The 7,847-nt window shown below is 39.7% G+C and overlaps 1 protein-coding gene across 3 annotated transcripts in view; it reads left to right on the top strand.

Moving 5' to 3' along the window:
* Positions 1-4,371: 4,371 nt before the first annotated feature.
* LOC101853486 overlaps positions 4,372-7,847 on the top strand; it is a gene marked incomplete at its 3' end in the record, with an annotated part of 57,546 nt that continues 54,070 nt past the window's right edge. For 2 of the 3 annotated variants that reach the window (XM_013087032.2, XM_035971909.1), the window contains 1 exon segment: positions 4,373-4,573. 3 annotated transcript variants of the gene reach the window in all.

The following is a 7,847-nucleotide window of genomic DNA, read 5'->3' as shown; positions in this document are numbered from 1 at the left end:
CCCCACACACACACACACGCACGCACGCAGGCACACACACACGCAAAGTCTCTACGTGCACTCGCTATGTAAAATATGAAACCTGTGTGCTGTCAATTGATACCTTACCAATGACGATGTCCCATGCAAATTAACCCCTTCACTGCCGGCTATGAGCTACATACATAGCTGTGCCCGGGAAAAAATGAAATACTAAAATTACTACAACTTTGAACTTTGTGGGTGCGGATCTATTTCGCCAGCTGATATCAGTATGGTATTTTTAAAAAAAATAGTTTTCGTCCTGATGCGCAGATAACAAAGACATACAGCCAAAGATTCGAGAGCGGTTCCAAACTACATCACCTACGCGGACCACCGACCTGTGATAATTACTCTCACAACCAGCAATGTAAAACGAAAACAAAAAAGAAGAACAGGGGAAAAACACGACCAACCTAAGACAATTGGAAGAACCAGATATCAAGAAGGCAATCGAGGATGACTTTACCAAGGAATGCAATAAGCTGTCACCAGAGACCAAAGACGTAGAAGACGAAAGGCAAACATTCAAAGAATCCTTGTAAGAAATGCTGAAAAACAGTTGTGGCACTAAACAAATAGGCGGAAACAAAGGCAGAACAACGTGCTGGTGGAATGACGAATTTAAACCAAAGAAGCAATTAAATGAAAAACAAGATGTTCAAGAAATCTCAGAAGTCAGAGATAGAAGGGGACTATTATAGAATACAGGAAAACGAGAAGAGAAACCAAAAAGAATTATCAAAACTGCCAAAGAAAATGCATGGAAAATGGCGAGAAACTGACCAAAATCTGCAAGGAAAACCATATAGAGTTTTATATAAGCGTGAACAGTATGCGGGTAAGGAAAGCCGCTTACAACCCGACATGCATTATAAACGATAAAGAGGGAAATGTCATTCTCATTCTCAGTTAACATGCCATTAAGAAAAGATGGGAAAATGACTTCCAAGAACTACCCAACCCTGACGCTTGCCGCGGACAACAAGAAGAGTTCCACCAATCATATGGAGAACAAACAGAACCACTCATACTTCTCAGTGAAATCGAAAAGGCACTCTAAACTAGCCCCAAGAACAAAGCCCCAGGACCAGATGAAATCACTTTGGAGGCCTTAAGAGCTTGTGGAAACACTGGTATACTGTGGCTGAGGCAAATTTTTAATAGAAGGTGGGAGCAAAGGAAATGTCCAGATGAAAGGCAGAGAGCCATAGTTGTCCCATTACGGAAAAAGAAAAGCAACAAACACGACTGCACAACATACCGAGGCATCTCTTTATTAGGCCACGCAGGGAAAATTTACGCAAAGATACTAGAACAGCGGATAAGACCTATTGTAGAGAGAAATCCGAGCCAAGCTCAGTTTGGATTCCAAAAGGGAAGAGGATGCATGGATGATGTATTCGCATTACGACAGTGATACGAGAAAACAATCGAAAACAAAAAAAGAATCCAACATCGTCTTTATAGACCAAGAGAAGGTTTTTGAAAGAATAAACCATGCAAAATTCTGGAAGACACCCGAAAAGTATGAGGTCAGAGGACAAATGTTAGATATGTCAGAGCTCTATACATGTATACCAACAGCAGAAGCTCAGTAAGAACGAAGGAAGGCAATACAGACTGAATCAAAGTAAGGTCTGGAGTACGACAGGGATGCATTTTTTCTCCCCTCCTGTTTATAATATACTAGCTGGGCCCCCTTTCGATGAAAGGAATGATCGGTGCTTTAATATCAACTTAAAGTCATAATTATAAAGTCTAGATCTATACTCTAAGAACAAAATGCGCCTCGCGAAATATCACTTCGGGATTTTCTAAAATTACAGAGACAGAAGTGTCGGCGAAATAAAGAAAGTTAGCTTTTTGCAGCAAAAAAATATCAAAACTGAAACAACCAAGGACGTCATGCTCTGGAGAATATTTTAAAGAATCTTTTGACAAAAATCTCATGTCGATCGATGTAGCCATTAAAGAGCCTTTTGAATAGCAAAATTCGGCCACCACAAATAGATAATAAAAATGGACACAATAACGCAAGACTCAAACCAAAGCCCAGAGAGCATAAATGAACTTCTTTTCGTAGACGACCAATGTCTTGATTGTCCAAACCAACAAAGCCTCCAAAATCACTCTACTGAACTGAACAAACAGCACTGCGAGAAATTTTGCATGGAAAAAAGTTATGAAAGTGAGCCGAAACCGTTGTCCCTGAACATCCTTGTAAATAGTAAACAATTGAAAGAGGTGAAGGAGTATAGATATCTTGGCAGTAATTTTTCTGAAAATGGGTCCATAGACAGAGAAATAGAAATGCGAGCTCGAAAAGCCAACGCTGTCATGTATCAGCTCGCACCCCTCCTATGTCATCCGAACACCTCCATGGGCACAAAGAGACAGCTTATCATACCAACATTATGCTACCAGTGCCAGACCTGGACATTAAAGCAAAACCCAAGAAAGCAAAATTACTGCATGCGAAATGAAATGTCTCCGCAAAACCCTTAACATCACAAGACGAGACAGGCAGGGAAATGAAGAAGTATTAAGTAAGAGCAGCTATCGGCTTTGAGTCCTGCCTGTATTACACAGAAAGACATAATAAAATGGTTTGGCCAACTGTTACGCATGCCACATGGACAGCCAGCCTCGAGAGCCTACAACACCAAGCACTCCGGCTATAAAGAAAGAGGAAGGCCACGCAAAATGTGTGTTGAGGGAGTCAAGGAAACCCTGAAGAAACATAGTATCACAACTGAAAGAGTTGTGGAGCTGGCCTACCATAGAAAACTGCATACCCCCTCGACGCTTAACGGCAACAGAGGATGAAAAATTAAAAGTAAAGTATAAAAAAATGTATTACACTCGTTATGGTGGTAGAACATGGTTTATCCTACTTGTGAAATTGCCAATTGTAATCACTCGTTAAAACTCATGATTACAAACTTGTCCATTTTACTCGTAGGATAAATCTTGATCGATCACCACAATTCATGTCATACATTATGTTTATTCTACTTTTTTGGTTCAAACAAGTAAAACTCCCTTTGAAAACATGACACATAGAAATTTCCAAAACTGAAAAATGGCTGATGCCATGTTACTCTCTCCAAAATGCTGCTGAGGGTCTTTCTACTGATAGTGCCAGTGCATCTGGTTGAACGTTCTTCTTTTCTTTCCTGCAAGGGTGCCAGATTTTCCTCTTCCTTTCTGTGCTCCCAAAACCATCATCCTCTCTACAGCAGTATTGGCCTCTACCTCCTTACCCCAATCCCCCCCCCCCTAATCGGGTGACAAGAGAGACACTCTGTACCTTTTAAGTACAAAGCATGACGACATGATACGAGTCACACTGTAGATTTAAGTCATCACATTCTTTGCATCAGCAAATTATTTTTAAACAAAGACAAAAAGAAAACATTACCTATTTATACTCGCTGTTAACGCATATATACGAGTAATAAGACTAATTGATATGAGATTACTGGTAAAAGTTTGATAAAAATTGGTACTGGAGGTCAAATATTGTCTGTGAATTAACCATACCGTTTTTCATTTTGGCAAGCTATAACTTGCTCAAACTTTGAGAGCTGAAGAATGTGTAGCTTCTTCCGCAAAGTGGCGCAAAGTTCGGCGCCACCAGTTTTATGTCGACACTAGCTGGGCCCCTTTCGATAAAAGGAATGATCGGTGCATTAACATCAACTGAATATCATTGGTCTACTTTATTTACACTCTACTGGAATAGTGCAATAAATCTTGAGGGAAAAGTGACACATGTGTTTCCAAGTTGTCAAATATATAATAGATGCTTAGACTGATTCTCTATTCCGCTTTCGTGGTTGTACAGAAGCGTGTTGATTGTTCCCAGTAGCAAAAAAAATATATATAATTGACAAAGGAGTCCAGAAAAAGCGATGATGGGCATCAAACGAAAGGATCACAGTCGAATTTAGCACCAAGTAAAAAAAGAAAACATGAGGCTAGATCTACATCTAGATCTAAACGTGTCGCACACTTAAAATAATGCTCAGTATTGCACGACAATGCGAGACAGAATCGAACGGAAGTACGACTTGAAAAAAAAAAAACCTGGTGGATTTTCTAAAATTACAGAGACAGAAGCGTCGGCCTACAAAAGCGAGCGGCGAAATAAAGAAATTTACATTTTTGCAGTAAAAATATCTCAAAAACGGAAAAAAACGAATGGCGTCATGAGCGGGAGAATATTTCAAAGAATCTTTTTTTCGAAAACTGCATGTCGATCGATGCAGCCATTAAAAAGCCTCTTGAATAGCAAAATTCGGCCACCACAAATAGATAATAGAAGGAGAAGAAGCGAAGAAGCTTATAGATCTAGCAAATGTTTGGCAGTGTCGGACGGAGACATAGCCTAATGCCGCACAAAACAGCACAACAAGTGAACACAGGGTCAATCGGCGAGCGGAAACGTATCTATGGCAGCGGCTGCACTTGTTGAGAGCAGAGAAGGAAACCGATGAGAAATCGGGGCGGCCCTGTCTCACTGAGTCATCAGGTCCGAGAGTGAAAGGTATGTGTTGTCCAGTATCATGCTGGCAAGTAGCCTGGAGCGTTCGAGAAGACACATCTCAATAATCAGTAGGCTACCGAATAATAAGGAAAGTGCCTCGAAAAGAAGAGGTTTGGCTGAAAAGGGGGGGGGGGGGGGGGAGGAGACTTCCGTAACGAACGACCACTATTAAATCTAGATTAATATACTCAATGCTTCCAAAATCATGATGAGAGACCGCAAGCCACTGTTATACCATCTGTTCATGACAAAATTGCGGTAGTTTGCGCATTTTTAGGCCCAGTTTAAAGTTTTGAAGGTCTGAGTCGGGGATTAAATCTAGATCTAGATCTAGATCTAGATCTAGATCTAGATCTAGTAGACTTGAATCAAAGATAGTAAATAACAAGATGGGCCACTCAGCCAAAAAGTGTCCGCAGGAAGTATGCTCTTTGCTTCAGATGGCGCTGCAGTCTGTTTTGAAGCTCTCTTCCGTTTTTCCAGAAGAAGAATAGGAATAGCACCTCCTTGCGTGCGCAGATCGACTGCTGTTCATCAGCAGTCCAGGTATGTTCAGTGCGGAGTTTTAGGATTTTTTTATTTTAATGATCTCTCGCCTTTCATTCTAAAGTCAAATTAAACGAAGAAAACCATCACCCTTTCCTCCGGAAGAGATTTTTTGTCAGCGTAACCATTTTAAAAAAGCGTTCTTCCGAAATTTATCCCAAAACTTGTTAATTTCACTTTGATTTTTAAAAACTCAAGTAGGGTAACTGTTCGCAAAGAGTGCGTTTTTGTGAAGAGGGCGCCACCAAATTTTGAGGACACTTTTTTAATTGGCTCAAAGAGAGAAGTGGCCCATCTTGTTATGTACTATCATTGCTTGAATCAAGGCGCAGCCATTGTTGACCCCGCAGAATTTTTCTACCTCCGTTGTTTAGGAGCGCTGAGTTGCCAGGTTTTCTTCAGTTTCTAACCAGATTCTCAGCGCGATTAATTCTTGCAAAATACGTTGTATTATTAGGGAGGATGAATTCCCCAGTACGGAGAAAGCCGCGCTTGTCCACGATGGCAACTAAAAAACACCGGAAGTCGTTTGTTATATGCAAATGAGGTAGAGCCGACTCAGAAGTTTACTTTTTTTTTCTTCTTTTTTTTTTTTTTTTGAAGCCGATGGCATCAGTTTCCTAATTTTGTGAAGGAACCTCGTTAAAACCCTTCAATGTAAAAACACTCCCACTTAACTCAAGTAGGTTTATAAGAACTTTTGTTCACTCATTGGTAACACCAGCTGTTTGCCATAGTGGTTATGCTGCTGGACTACTAATCATGTTTGCTTCCCTCACTCACTGGTTCAAAAAAGGAAGGCAAGAGGAATACGAAGTAACACAAACTCAGTTTACTTTCTTTACTTTCTTTATTGCCCAACCAAAAACTAATCCCTATCTTTTCCATATCCCACTCAAAAGTCCCTTCTTTATTGCGTTGGCTGGGGAGGTTTCTCATTTAGGGGAATGGGGATGGGGGTAGGAGATTTGGGGTTGGGGGGGGGGGGGACGGTTCCGATACATTTTTTATATAGGATGAGGGTATAAGATCGGATGCCAAAAGCGAGACAGTTTAGAAATTAAGTTCTTTGTTCAAAATAGAACAACATACAAGAAGTCCTTCCTAGCTATCATTTACTCACAAGGAACACATTCTCATCCGTTCTTTGTAGATAGATCTAGATATAGAAATCTACGTTTAAAATAGAAAATAGTTCAAAATAGTGCGTACAATCTATAGTGAGGTCAAACTTTCGTGGCACAACTTATCCTCAAATATCTTTTTAACGAGGGAATTAATGTTAGCCATACTTTGCACAGCAGTGTGTATCAATTTGTCTTACCTTAATCTTATTTTTCCACCACAATTGAGGCTACATTTTAAAAAAAGAACTTTCTTCATCAATTTGTTCAATGGCGTCCAAAAGAAACTTGAACATGTAATCACCCAGTCATCGTGTTAAAGCCGCGCATTACCCACAAATGCGGCATGCCAATTTAAAGCAAAATAAATTCTTCATCATCTGACGACTCATTAATAATTCATCTATTATGAGAGACGCCGGAGACAAGGTCACTCAAAATTGACCTTAAAAATCAGGCTTGGCAAATTTTTGCGAAGTCAGCGAAAAGTAAAATTGTCTTTGCTTGTGTATTGAGGAGAATCAATATTGATAATATGGCCATACATTGCATGTCCAATGAATTGAGAATTTTGCCTATGTAATAAACAATATTCTATTGCGCTATTTTGTCATGATTGTTTCAAACAAAATGGAAAACAGAGCAATCACAATAACCACACAAAACTTGGACTTAGCAGTAATTGTGTTCATTGTTATTTTGCCTTGGAGCCATTGGTTTTGTGTAGTTCACGAACCCTTCATGCATCGATTCTATTACATTTTGGACATCATTATTTGTCATTTCATCCTAAATGTCACAGAGAGTTTGCAAACAAAGGGAGCAAAGTCTCTTTTCTTCAGCCTCTGTTTCATGAGACTTCACATACCTGTAGGATTTATATCGGGGCTGTTTACTGGTGATCACTCCAACAGTGAAATGATTTGGTTTTCCAAGAATTATCTAGAGGAATAGATCCTGTGTAAAAATGTTTTGCTTAGCATGGAGTTGAATGACTCCATGAAGAAAATAATGATAAGACATGAAGTTCTAGCACTTGCGCAATGTAGTCAACGAAACCAAGACATCCGGTGATCCTCACGAGGGTGGTTTTGTTAATTCTATCTTAAGGCACCCAAAAACATGGCAATTTCATGGCCTCTGTTCCTCATTGACAGATGATTAAGTTCAAAATCCAACACAATCCAAGTGCAAAAGAGGTTTCGTGCTCGACCAGAAACCAACAGCCCCTAAACAAAAACAAAATTAAAACTAATGAACAACTAGTTGGGTAAAAAACAATAGTCCCGTGACCGTGGGCTCCCAAAGTTCGTTTTTGACTTGTTTTACCATCTTCAAGGTCTAAATAAGAAAATTAGCCCCCATGCCTCTTTTTAAAATGTGGGCGTTACCCATGAGGCCTTGAAATCAAAGATGGCCGCCAAATGGCAAAAATCGATATTACGCATTGTCTTTTTCCAACACATATGAAGTGTGATACATTACTTATGGTTTTTTTTAGGTCAAGAAGTTCATTTTTTGAGTCATTTTTTAGCCTTTCGTAAAATATAAGTGCAAAAAAATCCGATATGGCTGCCATCGTCCGTATTGAAAATGGGGAAAAC

This window comes from Aplysia californica, unplaced genomic scaffold, assembly GCF_000002075.1.
Source record: "Aplysia californica isolate F4 #8 unplaced genomic scaffold, AplCal3.0 scaffold00535, whole genome shotgun sequence".
In the NCBI taxonomy this organism is placed as follows: domain Eukaryota; kingdom Metazoa; phylum Mollusca; class Gastropoda; order Aplysiida; family Aplysiidae; genus Aplysia; species Aplysia californica.
The sequence above is the reverse complement of the archived record's forward strand: the minus strand, read 5'-3'. Positions and strand labels throughout refer to the sequence as shown.